The 19942-nt window shown below is 37.6% G+C and overlaps 1 pseudogene; it reads left to right on the forward strand.

The window, feature by feature from the left end:
* The window catches only part of LOC118571472, a 33980-nt pseudogene extending 20601 nt beyond the window's left edge, over positions 1–13379 (forward strand).
* Positions 13380–19942: the final 6563 nt, after the last annotated feature.

Genomic DNA, 19942 nt, shown 5'->3' on the forward strand with positions numbered 1-19942 from the left:
AAAACTAGTAATTTTGTTTTTTATAAGTAGATTCAATAATATTATCTTTTTATTTATAACGTATATCGTATATCTTCTCTTTATTTTTCCAAGTAGATTTAATAATCTACCCTCTATTCTATCATTTCTATATATCTTTTAAAAAACACCAAGAACCTTAAATCTAATCTCCTTTGCTTAGCCCTTTTCCTAGCTCTTAACAACAACAACAACTTGTAACCAACCTTCCTAAACAATGAAAATTATCCCAAACCCAAAACCCATTAAAAAAAACAAAAACCACACGCCCCATACCACCTCTTTTGGAATGTGGGCATTGTGTTCTTAAAATTGCTTCAATAATCTACCCTCTATTCTATCATTTCTACATAAGACTACTGTGGAAATGTTAGATTTAAGGACATTTAATGAAGCCATAGTCTCATATGGCATGCATTCTCCATTTGTAAAGCAGATGTTAAACTCATGGTCAACTTGTAATAGAATTATCCCTCACAGGCTGGAAAGATTTGGTTACAGCTGCCTAAAGGCTGGTCCACAGTTACAATGGAGAAACCAGTAGAAAGAGAAGGCTGAGATTTTAGAACTATGTAGGAATAGAAGTATGGAGATTTACCAAGATCAACTTCTTGGAGGGTGATTTTGCTGATATACAAAGAGAATATCTATATGGTGCCCATACTCTATGTTTATGTAGAATGTCATCCTTGGATGCTTGATATAGAATTGAAGTAGTAGGAAAGAAAATTGAGTCATTTATAAAAATTATAAAGGGTCCAAAACAAAACTTCAAAGATTTCTTACAAAAGCTATCTTCAGCGGTAAATAAAATGATACCAAATTCAGAAGCTAGACTGATAATTGAATCTCTGGTTTTTGAGAATGCAAACACAGCATGCAAATGGGTAATTAGGTCATTTAAAAACAAGATCAGCACCCTTGGAGGAATGTATCCAAGATACAATTAATATTGAATTTCATGACTATGATGATACTTGGATAGGAGAGGTGATTTCCAGAAGTTTGAAAAAAAAATAATAATGTCAGACGCTTTTACTGCAGTAAACAAGGTCACTTAAAAACGGACTGTAAACAGGACATTCCCAGAAACAATGTTTCTTCAAGGGACAATGGCAACAGAATGCCTCTCCTGGATTATACAGAAGGTATGGTAAAGGCACACATTGCACTAATGAATGTAGATCAACAAGGGACAGAAAGGTAATCCTTTGCCTTTGCCATTGGGAAACTCCCTGAGGGGCATCTTGCAGACCCCCAAGGCAATTTTAGTTAATTTTTTCCTGTTATTGTAGAAGAAAACCATTCTCAGAGCAATTAAATAACCAAATGCATGTTTTAAAAATCATACTGTATGGGGTGATAGAACAGTTATAGTAGAGAGAACAAAAATTCGGGAGAAATAAAGTGAATTTTTTGGGCAAACTTCTATAAATAAACATAGACAAAAATTACAAATATGAATAAATTATGTTCTCATTGAAGGTCTTGTAGACACAGGTGCAAACATAACAATAGTGGCACCATAACCCTGACATCCAAATTGTACTCTCTAGGAGGTAAATGTTCAGCTGTTAGATATTGGAACATTATCTCAAGTGTAACAGTGTGCAAGATCTGTTGAATGTATAGTACCAGAAAGACAGAGAGGAAAATAAAGGTGTGTGTGTTAGTTATTTATGGCACTCTTACCCTGCAAGGAACACGTCCCGAACACGACACATCCACAGAAGAGCTGTTTATTAATATAGGATAGAAGAGATGTGACAGGCCTGTGTAAGCACACACGTGAGTGAGGAGAGGAGAGAGAGAGAAGAGAGAAGCAAGACCTGTGCAACATGGCACCAGCTTTTTAAAGAGTGAGCTGCGCATGCATACAGGACCGCATGTGGCTACTCCACGCATGTGCATAGATTACATGGCCGCTCGCATGCTTTATGCAACCATGTAAAGCCATGGAGTCTTAGTCACACAAGATGTTCTGACCTGGAAATGACTATTTTGAACTGGAAATAACTAGGTGGTCTGCCGGGCAAGCCCAACCGTGTGGACATGTTATGATTTCCGTGTGGTGAATATAGTTATGAATTTAAAAGGCCATGATTTATTACAACAATGGGATACCCAGATTAACATTCCTCTAACCTCAGAAACAAACTGTAAACTAACATATATTTCTGAGATAAACTTTAGAAGGTATTATAAAGAACAGTCACCAACCATCTAGATTGTATACAAACATCAGACAAATGGTTAACAGACAAGCCTGTATGGGTTCAGCAATGGCCTTTAACAACAGAGAAACTGCAGGCACTGGAAGTGCTGTTACAAGAGCAGTTAAATGCTCAGCGCACTGAAGAATCAACCATCCCGTGGAATTCTCCTGTATTTGTTATTAAAAATAAATCTCATAAGTGAAGAATGGTAACAAAGTTAAGAACAATTAATAGTGTAATTCAGCCAATAATGTAATTGCCTACTCTGTTACCTAATGCATGGTCTCTTATAGTTATCAATTTAAAAGGGTTTCTTTGCCAGGCAGTGGAGGCAAATGCCTTCAATGCCAGCCCTCAGGAGGCAGAGCCAGGTAGATCTCTGTGAGTTCAAGGCCAGCCTGGTCTACACAGAGAGATCCATGACAAGCACCAAAACTGCACAGAGAAACACTGTCTCACACCTCCCCCAAAAATAAAAAAGAAATACATAAATAATTGAATAAATAAATAATTAAATAAATGGGTTTCTTCTCAATACCCTTACAAGAAGAAGACAGAAAAGGATTTGTCTTCATGGTACCTCCTTATAATAATTCTCAGCTGGTTAAGAGATATCAATGGATATTGCCACAGGGAATATTAAATAGCCCAACTCTGTGCCAATATTTTGTATGACAGCCCTTGAAAATAATGCATGAATAATTTCCTATATCTATAATTCATCATTACATGGATGATATTTTACTAGCCAATTCAAATTTTGAAAATAATTGTTGAAGAAGTAAGGAAAATTTTGCTGTTTTGAGGATTACAAATTTCTCCTGAAAAGATACAAAGAGGAGATTCTATTAATTATTTAGGATATAAAATGGGTCTATAAAAATTAATTTCTAAAAGATTCAACTTAGGCAAGATCGATTACAGACTCTTAATGACTTTCAAAAATTAGTCAGAGATATTTCTTATCTATGGACTGCAGTTGGGGAAAATGATGAATGAGTAATTTTGCAAATCTTTAGAGGGTGACAAGGACTTATACAGTCCAAGAGAATTATCAGCTGAAGGTGGAAGAGAATTGGCTTTGGTGGAAAAGAAAATACAGGACGCACGTGAGGATTGTGTGGATCCAAAGCTTGGTTGCATTTTGGTTATCATACCCTCTAAGCATTCTCTTACAGGACTTTTAATGCAGAGAGAAGATATTGTTAGAATAATAATTCTACCAAATAAACAGAGTAAAAAATAAAAATTTATGTGGAAATGATCTCTGATTTGATTTTAAAAGGAAAATTGAGACGTCATTAATTAGCATAGTAGATCCAGCAGAAATTGTAATACCTTTAACTAATGATGACATTGACAAATTATGGGCAGAAAGTAAACCTTGGCAAAGAACCTGCAGTAAGTTTTTGGGAGAGTTTAACAATAAATATCTCAAAAGTGATAGCAAAAATCCCATGAAGATTGCTTACTAGATGCTGCTTACCCTTTTACGGTAAACACCAAGATGGAAATAAACAAGGAAAGGCAGGTTACAAATCAGAAAATTTAAGTTAAGTGGCTCAAAGTCCTTATAATTCAGTTCAAAAATCAGAATTATATCATATTCTGATGGTATTAATAGGTTTTTCAGAACCTCTCAACATATTTACTGACTCTCAGTATGCTGAAAGACTGGTCTTACATATTGCAACAGCTGAATTTATACCTGATGAGTCAGAATTAACTTTGTTATTTATTCAGTTACAAGATATAATCAGGAACAGAAATTATGCCTTATATATATAACAAATATGAGATCCCATACAGGTCTGACAGGCTCTCTAGAACAAGGGAATAATAAGATTTATAAACTATTGATAGGAAATGTGCTGGAGGCCTCAGAATTTCAAAAAATATATATCAGTAAATAGTAAAGTTTAAAAAAGGATTTTCCATAACCTGGAAAAAAGCCAAGGAAATTATAAAGAAATAAACTATTTGTTCTTCTTATAATCAAACTCTACTATCAGCAGAATGTAACCAAAGGGCATTCAGAGGAATAAAACCTTGCAGATGGGTGTGTTTCATTTTGTAGAATTTGAAAATTAAAATATATAAACCACACCATTGATACCTATGTAAGATTCAATGGACAACTGCTCTGAGTTACAAAAAGGCTGATTCTGTAATCATGTGTTTGCTAGAAGTTATGGCCATCATGGGTATACCTGCACAAATTAAAACTGACAGTGATCCTGCATATATCTCTGGTAAAAATGACACAGTTTTCTGCTTTTTTCAATATAAAGCATATTATATGTACACTACACATCTGCAGGCCAAGCAATCATAGAAAGATCAAATTGAACTCTGAAGGATATGCTAAATAAACAGAAAGGGGTAACAACTCCTAGAACTAGATTACATAATGCTCTTTGCACCTTTAATTTACTCAGTGCTAATGAGAAAAGAACAATAGTTATGGAGAGACATTAAATAATAGCAAGGGCTACAAACTTAAATCAGCCTGAATATGTTGAAGATGTGGTGACCTCAGAATTGAAACCAGGATATGTATTATGTTGGGGATGAGGTTTTGCTTTCGTTTCTACAGGAAAAGAAAAGCTATGGATACCATCAAAATTGATAAAAGTTTGATTTGAACAAGAGAGACTCTAAATTAGAAGAGATAATAGTTCATCAACCATCATTACCATTCAATGTAAACTAACTTATATTACTAACAAATGTTTTATCATTTAATCAGGTATAACTTGCCAAAAGGAAACCTCCCCAAAGTTAGTTTTGAGGAAGGGTTTTTGTCTTTGTCTTTCAGCAGAGTAAATGCTAAGGAATTTGAAGAACACAGGACAAAAGAGACATCTGAAGGAGAACAAATCATCCAGAAGAACTGTCCCAAGAAAAGAGTAATTTGGCCTATTGGTATATCACACATAAAATTTCATAAATTTTTCTAAATATTTGTTTCTGCTTTTCTCTATAGACACTTAATATAAATGGACTTTATGTAGTCCCAGTTCAATTAAAATTAAAGCTTGCTTTGGAGTTGGAGCATGTCTCTCTCCTTATAGAAACCCAAGCATGCTGTGGGATAATGCTTTCGTATACTAGTTTAATAAAATGCTGATTGGCTAGTAGCCTGGCAGGAAGTATAGGCGACATAAGCAAAGAAGGAGAATTCTAGGAAGCAGAAGGCTGAGTGAGGAGATGCCAGCCCACTGTTCAGGGAGCAGCATGTAATGGCACACAGGTAAAGCCACAATGGAAAATGTGGTGATTTTTAGATTAACAGGAAGGGGCTGAGTTTAAGTGTAGGAGCTAGTCAATGGCAGGCCTGAGCTAATAGCTGAGCAGTTTTAATTAATATAAGCTCTGCATATTTACTTGGGTCTGAGTGGTTACAGGGTCAGGCAGGACGCAGGAATTTTATAAGTGGCTGTGGCACCTTGGTGAGAGCAAGTACAGGAAAGCTTCAGCTGCAAATGGTGCCCAATGGGTTGGCTCGAGTTTCCACCTGAAACCTGAGAATACTTAACAAGAGATTCTAAAGGGAGCCAAAAATAGGTACCTGCTTCATGTCTCATGTGGGCTGCAAGACACTGCAGAATTCAGACTTGAGCATAGCGTGGTAGATTCCCACAAAGTTACACAGAAGTTTCTGCAAGCCACATAACATGGTGCATGGTAAATAAAGATTTTGCTAATTAAAAAAAAAAGAGTTTCTTGAGCTACATACTGCTGGATGGAGGCATAGACCTACTGCTTCCCAGAGTCATTGGTGAGCATGGGTCCCACAAAGGTGACAGTAAACTTACCACCATTTTGGGATGCTTAAGTGGGAAAAGCCAGCAGCCAAGGCAGTAGCTTGGTTCTAGCCATGCAATTTAGCAGTTTAAAAATCTCTTCTGGTCAGCCAGGTGGTGGTGGTTGCACGCCTTTAATCCCAGCACTTGGGAGCAGAGCCAGATGTATCTCTGAGGTTGAGGCCAGCCTGAGCAATGGAGTGAGTTCCAATTAAGGCACAAAGCTACACAAAGAAACCCTGTCTCAAAAGACAAAAAAAAAACAAACCAAATCAAACCAAATCAAAACAAAACAAAACAAAACAAAACAAAGCAAACCAAACCAACCAAACAAAAAAAACCTCTCCTGGTCATAAAAACATTATAAATTCACAATATGACAGACTTTGATTAAATAAAACTTTAAACAGTTTACAATGTGTGTAAAAATGTATGTAGGCTTGAAAGAAAGTGGAAAAGGAGGATAGACAGTTAAATAAATAAATGGATAGTTTTAAAAATTAAAGTCTTTAAATAGACAGTAAAAGTAACATAAAAAAATAAGCCACATTAGACAGAGCTGGCCAGCACCAGATTGGACTAAGAAGTGGTTCTCCGTCCTCATTCCCAAATACCCCAGACCCCCAGGCTTTGGGCCTAGGGGCACAACCCTGCGCCTCTACACCACAACCGACTGCAGTCCCAGATTCCGGCCAGTCTGCAGACAGACTTCCTGCAAACATGTCAGACTACCATCATCCCCATCAGACCCTGTAACACACAAGCCCCACCTCCCCCAAATCCCACCCACCCTCTGAGACTGCAAATATTCGCTGAGACAGAGCCTGCCAGTGTCCAGTTGGACTAAGAGGTGAGTCTTTGTCTAGGTGAAGCCCAGGGGCACAGCCCTGTGCCACCACACCACCACCCATTGCAGTCCCAGTCTCAAGCCAATAAGCAGGTTTCCTGCAGACAGGTCCATCTACCACCATCTCCCACCAGACCCTGTAGCTCATAAGCCCCACCTACCCCAAATCCCACTCACCCTCCAAGACTACAACTGTTCCCTGAGACAGAGCCTGCAAGCACCCAGTTGGACTAAGAGGTGAATCTCTATCCTCATACTCAAACACCCCAGCCTCTAAGCTTTAGGCCCAGGGGCACAACCCTGCACCCCTAAACCACCACCAATTGCAGTCCCAGTTTCAGGCCAGTCAGTAGGCAGATCTGCTGCAGATAGGTCAGACTACCACCATGCCTCACCAGACCCTATAACCCACAAGTGCCACCCCTCCCTGCCCACCCACACCAATATTGCAGCTACTCCCTGAGACAGAGCCCACAAGTGCCAATTGGACTAAGAGCAGCTCCCTGAGACAACGAGCCCATCAGCTGCAAGAGCTCCCACTGGACCACGAATATTGATCAGACCAAGAGAGGCTCCCTCTGACACAGACACCACTTGTACCAAGTGAAGAAAGAAATGGGTACTCACCAGGGCAAAAATATAGTCAACAACAAAAAAACCAATATGGCTTAATCAGAACCTACATCAGTCTCTGGAAGCATCACAATCCCTGACCTTAAGCTCTACTATAGAGCTATGGTAATAAAAACATCTTGGTACTGGAATAAAAACTGATATGTGGACCAATGGAACTGAACTGAAGACCCTGGCATATTTTATATATATTTTAAACTTTTATCATAATATGAATGATCACATATAGTACTAACTAATCATAGAAAAAATGATTCATCCTCCTGCCTGTACATGTTCTCATGTTTGAGTTTCTATCAACTTTCTGCAGGGAACCATGACTATGTCTAACAGTGACTTTGAAATCTCCAAAAAGATTATGGGGCCCCACAACAACGATACCATCAGAATGATTATAATACCACTAAATTCTCAAACATCACCCAAAGATAGGCTTTGGACTAAAAACTGCTCAGGAAAGTTTTGAGAATAGTAGCTAAGATGATCCAGCCTCATGGAGTACTCAAAAAAGGACTTGAGACAAGCCCTGCATTTTAGCATTATGCAGAGACTGATTTAAAAAAATGATACAGCTACCTCTCTCGTTTTTTTGGAAGCTGCTTGCATGCACTTCCTGTTTTTATTTTTTTTATTAGGTAGTATTATTTCATTGTTGGGTCTCTGAGGGAGTTGAAGATCAGTTAGTTATAATTATAGTTTTCCTTGTTAAGAATTTCAGAATTGACCATTATCCCAAAATTTTACTTTTCAGGATTCCCTAAAGATTCCTTTACCCCCAGACAGCAGGAAGTAATTTTAAGAACACAACACCCATATTCCCAAGAGGTGGGTTGGGTGGTTTTTGGTGTTTTAATGGGTTTTGGATAATTATCATTGTTTAGGATGATTGGTTAAAAGTTGTTATAGTTAATGACCAGAAAAAAGGCTAAACAATGGAGATTAGATTTAAGGTTCTTGTTTGAAAGAAAAGAAAATGAACAAAAAGGATTTGGAAAAAAGTAGATTATTGAATCTTTTTTTAGAAGGCAATTACTAGTTTTAAACATTTTACATTGGATTTGATTTTTGTATATTGCACAGAAATTTTCTATATTGATATGAATTTGCATTTGATTTTGTTAGAAAATACTGAATATGTCATTCTAATCTTATTATAGGTATTGTACCTATACATTTCATTTAACAATGTAATGCAATTTGCTAATCTTTGAAAATTATTACCAACTAGTTAGGATAATAAGAAAGGCAAGTTAGTCATTACACTCCAACATGTAGTCATATGTGTTTTCAAGGTCAGACAGAGACATATTTTAGATAGACAGGTCATCTTCAAACACTTCAAAGATCTACAGAATATGGTATTTTAGATTTTTTATTTTTATTTATTTTATTTTTTATAAATTTTTATTTTATAATTAACTTGATTTCACATATCAGCCATGCATTACCCTATCCTCCCTCCTCCCACTCCTGAGCCTTCCCCCCAGTACAAGCCCCATTCCCACCACCTCTAAGGCAAGGTCTCCCCTGGGGAGTCAGCCCAGCCTGGTAGATTCAGTCCAGGCAGGTCCAGTCCCCTCCTCCTTATGCCAAAGCCGAGCAAAGTGTCCCAGCATAGGCACCAGGCTCCAAAAAGCCAGCCCATGCACCAAGGATAGGTCCCGGCTCCACTGCCTGGGGGCATCCCAAACAGTTCAACCTAATCAACTGTCCTTATCTAGAGGGCCTGGTCCAGTTCCAATGAGGGCTCCTTAGCCATTGGTTCACAGTTCATGCATTTCCACTACTTTGGCTATTTGTCCCTGTGCTTTTTACAATCATGGTCTCAATATCTCTTGCTCATACAATCCCTCCTCTCTCTTGCCAATTGGACTCCCGGAGCTCCACCTGGGGCTTGGCCCTGGATCTCTGCATCTGCTTCCATCAGACACTGAATGAGAGTTCTATCATGACAGCCAGGGTGTTTGGGCATCCATTCTCCAGAGCAGGTTAGCTCAGGCACTTGCTGGACCATTGCCGGTTGTCAACCACTGAGGTATCTTTGTGGATTTCTGGGCACTTCTCTAGCACTCTGCTTCTTCCTATTCCCATTGGGTCTTCATTCATCATGGTATCTCCCTCCCCATTCTCCCACTGTTCTCTGATCTAGCTGGTACCTCCTGCTTCCCTAAGCTCCTTTTCCCCCAACCCTTGCCCTCTATTACTCAACCCCCACCTCCAGTTTGCTTATGTAGATCTCATTCATTCCTCTGTCATTGGGCGGTCCCTGTGTCTTTCTTAGGGTCCTCTTTACTATGTAGCCTCCCTGGAGTTGTGAGTTGCAGTCTGATTATCCTTTGCTTTACATCTAGTATCTACTTATGAGTGAGTACATACCAAGTTTGTCTTTCTGAGTCTGGGTTACCTCACTCAGGATGATTTTTTTCTAGTTCCATCCATTTGCCTGCAAACCTCATGATGTCATTATTTTTCTTTGCTGAGTAGTACTCCATTGTGTATATGTACCACATTTTCTTTAAATCCATTCTTCAGTTGAAGGGTATCTAGGTTGTTTCCAGATTCTGGCTATTACAAATAATGCTGCTATGAACATAGTTGAGCATGTGTTCTTGTGGTATGATTGAGCATTCTTTGGATATATGCCCAAGAGTGGTATAGCTGGGTCTTGAGGGAGATTGATTCTCAGCTTTCTAAGAAAACACCACATTGTTTTCCAAAGTGGTTGTACAAGCTTGCATTCCCACCAACAGTGTAGCAGTGTTCCCTTTGCTCCACATGCTCTCCAAGGTAAACTGTCTTCAGACAGAATTCTCTGTTTAGCTCTATAGCCCATGTTTTAATTGGACTGTTGGGTAATTTGATGTCTAATTTCTTGTGTTCTTTACATATTCTGGAAATTGGCCCTCTGTCAGATGTGAGGTTGGTGAAGATCTTTTCCCATTCTGTAGGCTGTTGTTTTGTCTTATTGACCATGTCCTTTACCCTACAAAAGCTTCTCAGTTTCAAGAGGTCCCATTTATTAATTGTTGCTCTCAATGTCTGTGCTATGGCATTTAAGACATTTTAATAACATAGATTTTTTTCTTTTTTGACAATGAGACATGTCTACTACTGGCAGCAACAATCTACTTCAGAGAAGATGATGGGTATTGAAGATACTCCATATAGAGTTTACTTTCACTGTGGCAAAAGTTAGCTACTGGGCAATAAAATGCCCTTGTCTAGACTGCTGACATTGTGCTGTCAAAAATGGACAAACAGGACACAAAATGAAGGACTGCCAATCCTTGCCAAACAAGACAGAAAAGCTCTTCAGAAAATCCTGCATTAAAAAATGGGTATGCCTGACAGTGGTTGCACACACCTTTAATCCCAGCACTTGGGTGGCAGAGCCAGGTGGATCTCTCTGAGTTTGAGGCCAGCCTAGTCTACAGAGCAAGATCCAGAACAGGAACCAAAACAACCCGAGAAACTCTGTCTTGACCACCCTCCCAAAAAAAGAAAGAAAAATGAGTCTATTAGATATGCTCAGCCTGTAGGGCAAAGATGATGCCCCAAAGTTGCAGAGAAACTTTGGGTGACTATCCAGGCAGCCAGCAGTTTCTGTCATTTCTCAAATTTTTTGGAAGTCTCTTGTTTGCACTTGCTCAGTTAATATTATTTACTTTTTGAGCCATTGAGGGAGTTGAAGATTTGATAGTTATAGTTTTCCTTGATAACAATTTCAGAAACAAAATGCATTAAAGAAGTGTAAAGTGTGTAAGTTTGAAAGACATCAAAAATAGTTTTTGGTTGGTAATTAGGATAGAAGGTAAATTAAGTACAATGCTTTGGATTCACAAAGATAGGATAGATAATGGAGTATTTTCTCTGAATCTGTCAAATGCAAATGGACTAGACATTGTTGATGTATTTATTATCTGTATATAATGTATATAGGTATTGTACTTATTATATATAGCTTTTTATATTACTCATATTTTTTTATTTTAAACAAAAAAAATAAACTGTGGTGACATATTATTTGTGCTCTAATAAATAAAGCTTGTATGGAGATCAGAAGAAATAGTCAGCCACAATATTAAATGTAGAGGCAGTAGTAGCACAACCATCAATCATTTGGGAAGCAGAGATTCATCTGGATCTCAGTGAGTTCAAGGCCACACTGGGAACAGAGCCAGGCATGGTGGCACATGCCTTTAATCCTAATGCTAGTTAACCATAGAGGTCTAGAGGTCTGTATAGACAGACAAGAAGTAATAGAGCTGGGCAGAAAGAGGAAGTGATGTAGCTGGGTGGAAGAAGAAATAAGATGGCAGAACACAGAAGGGTTTATAGGCATGAGTATACCGCTAGTATCTCTCTCTGGAGACTGAGTAGTTGCTAAGGTGAAGTAGGCTGTGTCTTGTCCTATTTCTCTGATATTTTAGTTTTCATCGTAATATCTGTACACAGGTTTTTTATTAAAAAGATCATTTAGCAACTCATCTTACATACTCCCATAAGAAGAAATACTTTAATCTTTTCAAATAGTGCCACTCCCTAGTTACAAAGCATTGAAATGTATGAGCATATGGGGGCTACTCTCATGGAAATGCCCACACAATTCATAGTCCACAGATATAAAGATAATAAATATAATATTTGAGAAATCAACTAATTTGAGCTGTTTTCTATTGTAAGTATGTGTTTTTTTTATTTTTGATAACTTTCATGAATATAGAAATTTTAACAGGAATAAGAAGCTTCTCAGCTCCCTTTGTCATGTAGATGGTGTGCTCCATTATCATGGTGTGTTGAGATACAGCAGCCTGTCTTAACTGTTCCCTTTAGCAACAAGGAAGAAAATTGTCACCAAAATGATTATTGGGACATTGTTTGATTAGTACAGACACTAAAAGATTAAGTATATAATAATGAAAATTTATGAGTCTTTGTTGTTAATGTCCGGCAGATATGGAGCAATGTGTGAGCTGTCCAGATGACCATTACTCCAATGCAGAGCACACACGCTGTCTGCAAAGACGTGTTTCCTTTCTAGCATATGAAGACCCATTGGGGATGACTCTGGCCTGCATGTCCCTGGGTTTCTCTGCCCTTACAGCTCTTGTTCTTGGTGCTTTTGTGAAGTACAATGACACTCCCATTGTGAAGGCCAATAACCGCATTCTCAGCTACATCCTACTGATCTCCATCACCTTCTGTTTCCTCTGCTCATTGCTCTTCATTGGGCGTCCCAACATAGTCACCTGCATCCTGCAGCAAACCACATTTGGAGTCTTTTTCACAGTGGCTGTGTCTACTGTCTTGGCCAAGACAATTACTGTTGTTCTTGCCTTCAAGCTCACTACTCCAGGAAGAAGGATCAGAAGAATGCTGGTATCAGGGGCACCTAATTTTGTCATTCCCATCTGCACCATGATCCAACTTGTTCTCTGTGGAATCTGGCTGCTCACATCTCCTCCCTTTATTGATACAGATACTCACTCTGAACATGGGCAGATCATCATTGTGTGCAACAAAGGCTCAGTCATTGCATTCCATTTTGTCCTGGGATACTTGGGCTCCTTGGCTCTGGGGAGCTTCACTGTGGCTTTCTTGGCCAGGAATCTTCCTGACAGATTTAATGAAGCCAAATTCCTGACTTTTAGCATGCTGGTGTTCTGCAGTGTCTGGGTCACCTTCCTCCCTGTCTACCACAGCACAAAGGGGAAGGTCATGGTGACTGTGGAGGTCTTCTCCATTTTGGCCTCTTGTGCAGGTCTGTTAGGGTGCATCTTTGTCCCAAAATGTTATGTTATTTGGATGAGACCAAATTCAAATTCTCTTCAAAATTTCAGAGATAAATCACTTTATTGAACCATCTGTATTTTTTAAATTTTAGATTATATTCAAAATATCTGTTTTCCCTTTCCTGTGGATGACTATCTGTTTCATTCCCAGCTTTAATCATTTCCCCATGTAGTTTATCAAGTTTGATGATGTCATCTTTGTTTACCTTACAGTTTGGTTGTCATGTGGGTAAGACTATGATATACCTTTTACTCTTCCTAGTAGACATATTATCACAGGAACCTCCCTCATCTTCAGGCTGTTAAGATCTTTCCTTCCTTTTTCAATATTCCATGAGTCTAGATGTGGGAAGGTGTCATAGATGGATCAATTGCTTGGTTCTAAATGTACGTGTTGAATGGAAGTAACATTAAGAAATGGAGCCCTGTTAGTCTTTATCCACCCATATTTTCTCTGGTATCATGCAGATTACATTGTAGCACCTTGCATGCTAGTCAGTAGGGTAAAGGTTTCTAGGTGGGTAACAATTCAACTTTTCTATATTTGCTCAAAGAAGTAAGTTTTGTCCCCTGGAATATCACCTAAACAGGAGGTAGTATAGAGCAATCCTACATCTCAAGCCTCAGGGATCTATGTGGAAAAAGAGGTGTTAAAGTTTTAAGAGGCAGAGATAGGGGATGTCTGCATGGAAGCAATGTCATCTGGAAAAAGAGACTGACAATCATATGAAATCACCAAGACTTTGGAAGGATGCATAAGACCTGTAGATGTATAAGCCATAAAATATCCCGGTACTAACAAGTGGATGTAGACTCAAATCCCATCCCTGAACAAGAAACCTTTTGCAATGTTTTGTTGAAAAAGGGAAAATCAGTTTTCTAGTATGGAGTTTTAATGGTTATGTCAACCACACTCTGGGGAAAGGTCATGCCTTGTGTTTTAGTTGGCCAACACAAGACATAATTCATTTGTTTTTCTTTCTTTTTTGTGTTTGGAAAGGGGCTTCTTTTTATTTTGTGTTGTTTTCAACACTTTTCTGTTTTATTCTTTTTAGTTTAATTTTATGATTTCCATTTATATTTTGTTTTGTTTCAGAAGGTAAGAAAAACCATGAAATTGAATTTATAAACAGGTGAGGAATATTGGGGAGACATTTACAAAGGGGAAATGTGATCAAAATATATTATTTGGGAAAAGATTAAATAAAAAGGAAAATTAGAAATACGTGTGTAACATATATAATTGGTGTGTGTATTACATACAAATATTAAATGAATTGTACTTCTTGGGTTGATAACAAGTTTCCAAGATACACAGACAATCTTATAAGAACATCAGTATCAGGCATGAGAAAGTTTTCTACAATCAATTTGGTAGGAGAATCCAAAAGCCTTTCACAAACTATATGAGCTATGGATACTCACCTTGTTGGCACCCAGAAATATGCCTATTTCTTAGGACAACAGACATATCAGATACAGACATGGAAATATTAAGATGAAATTGACTTGTGAGTCTCCTCCCTGAAGACTAGCTTTCAGAGTATTTGAAGGTGCTGAAACCTGCCAAGAGAGAAAAAGCAAGTCTAAGTTCTACTCAGCAGTAAAGTCTATGAACCACCATAAAAACTATTATGGCACTATATATTCAAAGGTGTGATTGTGGCAAGTATACATTTGGGGTAACCAACACCTTTGTAATTGTGCTTAAGGCACTCAACATATGTTTGTTACTGTAAAACTAGCCAAGTGCCTATTACTTTGATGTCTTGGAGTCTAAGGGAGAGCCAATTATTTCTATTTCCTGAATCAGTATAATTCTGGGAACTTATTCTTATATTCCCAGATAATCATAGTCCTGGCCACTCAGGATAAAACTTCTTCTTCACTACAGTGGGACTAAAACAGAAACATCCAACTTGTAGATATGTGAGGAACAAATGTGACGCCAAACCTGATTTGATACATATACAACATGACTCCTCAACCCAGGGCACAAGGAACATCTTGGAAAGGGCCTGAAAGACAGTAAGACCAGTAAGACCTGGAAGATTAGAGTGCCTGCTGAGAGACAGTTTCTTCTCTATAATATTGAAGCTGAACTTATGATATTTTTACATATTTGTCACCTAAATATGGCCTAAATAGTGACCAGTAGACCTGCCAAAGTGATAGAGAAAATCTCACATGTCCCCACCCTAGATGGAGAATTACAGATAATCAATAGGTGTTGCAAGAATCAGAATCCATCTCTGGTGCATTAGCAGGCTTTGTGGAGCCCACTACCTATGATGGGACACCTTGTGCAGCCTCGAGGCAGGGAGAAGGGCTTGGACCTGCCCCTACTGAATGTGGCTCATCAGAGGAGGCTTTGCCTTCTGGTGAGAGGGAGTTGGGGCATGGGTTGGGAGGGGAAGGCTAAGGGGCAGGAGGAGGAAAGAGAGGGATCTTTGTTTGATGTGTAAGATGAATGAAAAAATTTCTTAATAATAGAAAAGGAAAAAACTGAATATATTAGTAATATCCCAGAATTGTTAAAACATTTGCAATAAAATGTCCAGAATTGTTAAAAAGTAAAAAAAAAAAAAAAAGATGAAGTCTCAATTCTGTACACTTATGCGCCACATACAAGGGCATCCACATTTGTAAAAGAAACATTTGTAAATCTTAATTTGTACATAAAACCCCAAACATTAATAGTTGAAGATTCCAACACCCCTCTCCCACCAATGGACAGGTTTTCCAGACAGAAACTTAACAGAGAAATTAGAGAAATAACAGATGTTATAACTCAAATGGACTTAATAGACATCTACAGAACATTCCACTTAAACAAAAAGAATATACCTTTTCCACAGCACCTCATAGAACTTTCTCTAACAATGACTACATACTAGTAACAAAGCAAACCTCAACAGATTAAAAAAAATGCATTCATCTCCTGTGTCTTATCAGATCACCATGGCTTAAAGCTAGAATACAGCTACAACATAAATTGCAAAGAGCCTACAAATTCATGTAAATTGAACAGTGCTCAATTGAGTCACGTCTATGTCAATGAAGAAATAAGAAATAAATTAAAGACTTCCTTGAATTAAAGTAAAATGAATACTCAGTTGTTTTATATGTGAGGTGAATGGATATATTTAATTAAATGATATGTATGTTAAATAAATGCCATGTTTGATGAACATCAGCATTTGAATATATTAAGAATATGCTAAAAAATATTAGAAATATCATTAATGTTAATTTCTCTCTTTGTATAAAATTCACATTTTATTAATGTTTAACTTGAGTTTTCATATTATGATTAGTAAATCATTTTTCTCATTGATTAAACATATTCTCTCATAGGAGAATGAATCATAATCCTTTTTCAAGTACATTGATTCTTAGACAATTTCATACTGGTATATAATGTACTTTAAATACATATATCATCAGAAGGAAACATATTGTGTATTCAGAATTCATATTCTGTCTTCCAAACATATATCTGGATGACTTACTCTTTAATATTTTATACTGTTTGGTTTTCAAAAAGTAGTTTATAAGTTTAAAAACATAATTTGGTATTCAAGCATTAGAAATGTGGCCCTGAGTTATACACATTATTAGGTATGTTTCATGTGATACTTTTAGGAAGGTGAAGAGTAAAAAAATGAAATTACAATAAAATGTCATAATGCATCAGTCAATTCATAACATAGTAAATCAAAGTACTTTTTATATATGAATGTAATTTTTAATTAACAAAAATTATTAAAGGGGGAAGTGCCATGTATTATATATACCACTGAGCTAAATCCCCAACCTGTCATGGGATTTTGTAATGTATCCCTTGAATGAGAATTACAAGGCAAAAACAGTACAGAGTGAATGTATAGGACTGTGATTTACATAATAGTGGGTTTCAGATATAAAACATAATCTTTATGAATTTCCACAATAACAAAATGCCTCATATCAGAGTAACCTATTTTTACAAATAGCACTTACTTGGAAATTTTGCATGTAAATATTACAAAGTTCACTGCAATTGATGGACTTGCTTATGTTTAGAACATCTCCCATAATGCTCATGAACTTTTATCAGAATAGTAATATGGAAGTATAAGTTTTTTTGGAAATGTTTTTTTGCTATTGATGAGATCATCAGGAACCCTTATATTTTACCCAACATAACTTTGACATTTTCCTTCCCTTTTGACCAATGTGATGATACATTGAGTTTTCTGGATCACATAACTTCACTATAAAACAATAGTTTGAGTTATGTTAATTGGCTAATTATGTCTGTGTAGTATCTATATGTTATGTAGAACTTGCAGCCTCATCATGGATAACATTTTTAAAACTGGTTAGGTAGACCAGGTATCCAAAGGTGAGGCTGTGTAGTAGAAGTATAGCACAGCCATTTCCTAGGGTAATTGTGTCAGTCATGAAGCCAGCATAGTTGCTTGACAAAAGTCCACCAAAACTGAGCTACGTGATGCAATCTTTGATGTGATGCATAAACTTTTGAGTATTATATTCTCTAGCCCATTTTCCTGGTAAAAGGCTTGATTATGTTTTCCTAATCTATCCCAAATTTCTAAACCTAAAGTTTCCTGATTTGGGAATCATGAACTATATTGCTTCACAAATTATAAGAAAACAATTTAAGTTTTAGCTTAAATTGTAGTATTAACTTTAATTACCTCTTTTTCTTTAATGTACATTGTATTCTGTCTATAAAGACTCTTCTTTCTTTAGACTCCTTATGGCCCATGACATCTCAATTTTTTTTTCAGTTCTTTATTTTTACCTCTCTCTTGCCTGATCTATCTCTTACCCAGGCAGCTCTATAAATCCTTAATTGAAGTCCTGTCCTTACCAACAAATGGGGCCTAATTCTGCAGCATCCCTGTTTGTGCATTAGTTGCTGAGGCCCAGTCCAGCAGTAAACAGGTTTCAGAGAGGTTGTAAGGATCATTTGAGGGGAGGATTGAGTCAGACAACCAAATGGGAAGACATTGAAAATCTAACAGACTAGTAATCAGAACACTTCTTTATAAAACTTTCAGAGGTGTTCATGATTATATCAAGAGATACAATTCATATCATTTTCCCCAAGCATTCTTTGCTCCCTTGTGTGGAGTTAAAGGTTAACTACAGATAGAATATATTTTATTATCCATCCTATGTCCCTGAGGTTATGGTCAAGGCCATGACTCTCCTGGAGGTAAAGCCATAGACAAGGTGTGGATCCCCCTTACCAAGCTGGGCATCCTGGTTAAGGACATGAAGATCAAGTCCCTGGAAGAGATCTTCATGCTGTACCTGCCCTTTAAGGAATCTGAGATTGTTGAGTTTTTTCCCTGGGTGCCTCCACACAAAAAAAGAGGTTTTGAAGACCATGACAGAGCAGAAGGTGCCTTGTGTTAGTCAGTGGAGCAGGTTCAAGTGTTTTGTCCCTACAGGGGACTACAATGGTCATGTCAGTCTTCCATTCATGGGGCCATCATCTTGGCCAATCTTTCCATTCTCCCCATGAAGAGAGGCTCCTGGGGGGACAATATTGGCAAGCCCCACACTGTTTGGTGCAAAATGACAGGCTACTGTGGCTCTGTGTTGGTACATCTCATCTTCAAACCCAGAGTTGCTGGCATAGTCTCTACTACTGTGCCTAAGAAGCTACTAATGATGTCCAATATTCTTGACTATTATACATCAATCAAGAACTGCACTGACACCCTGGGTAACTTAGTCAAGGACCCCTCTTATGCCATTATTAAGACCTATGGCTCCTGACTCCTGACCTCTGGAAAGAGATTGTGTTCACCAAGTCTCCCCATAAGAAATTCAATGAACACTTTGTAAAAGCCCACACCAGAGACTTGTTCAGAGGACCAGACACTGGCTATGGCTACCACATAAGGCTTTTTATACAAGAAAAATAAGTAAAGTAAATTAAGTCTGTTTTTAAAAAAAGGAGTGACAAATCATAATACTTTGTTCTTCTTACATTCTTCTGTTATTCTTACCCCACCTACAGACGCTGTTTTGTTATCTTCATCCTAGTTCTTATTGCTGAATTCTTTAGAGGATATATATATTCCTCCACCTTTTGGGTTATGTTTCTAAGAAATTCTAAGTATAGTGTAAGGAGTTTTGTACTCTGAACTGCTGCCAATTCTCCTATCCTGCTAAATGTTTGTCAACTTCTTTCAAATTTATATAGTTCTATTTTGTTCTTGTGTTTGCTCTGGGGCAGATAACAATCTCCAAAGCATAGAGAAGATTCCCAAGTAGAGCCAATTATGGTTACTTCCCTGAAAACAGAGTCTAGTATGTTCAGAATTTCTTCATGGGGGTTTAGAAACAATTTCCTCAGGAAAGATGTGGGTAAATCATTGTGCTAATAGCCTCCAAGAGAGTAACATGCAAAGGTTTAAATGGAAAGTAATGAGCATCAGGTCAACAATCATGTCATGTGGCTCAGCTTTGCTGGAATATGGTCAAGTATTTATGCTTGTTTGATGACTTTCACCATTCTCTAGGGAGATGCCACTTCCCCTTTTGTATTTATTAATTTTGAGGTTTGTATATCTAGTTGTGTGGCACATATGGTACTTCTTAATCTTT

The sequence above is a fragment of the Onychomys torridus genome, chromosome 21 (assembly GCF_903995425.1).
Source record: "Onychomys torridus chromosome 21, mOncTor1.1, whole genome shotgun sequence".
NCBI lineage: Eukaryota > Metazoa > Chordata > Mammalia > Rodentia > Cricetidae > Onychomys > Onychomys torridus.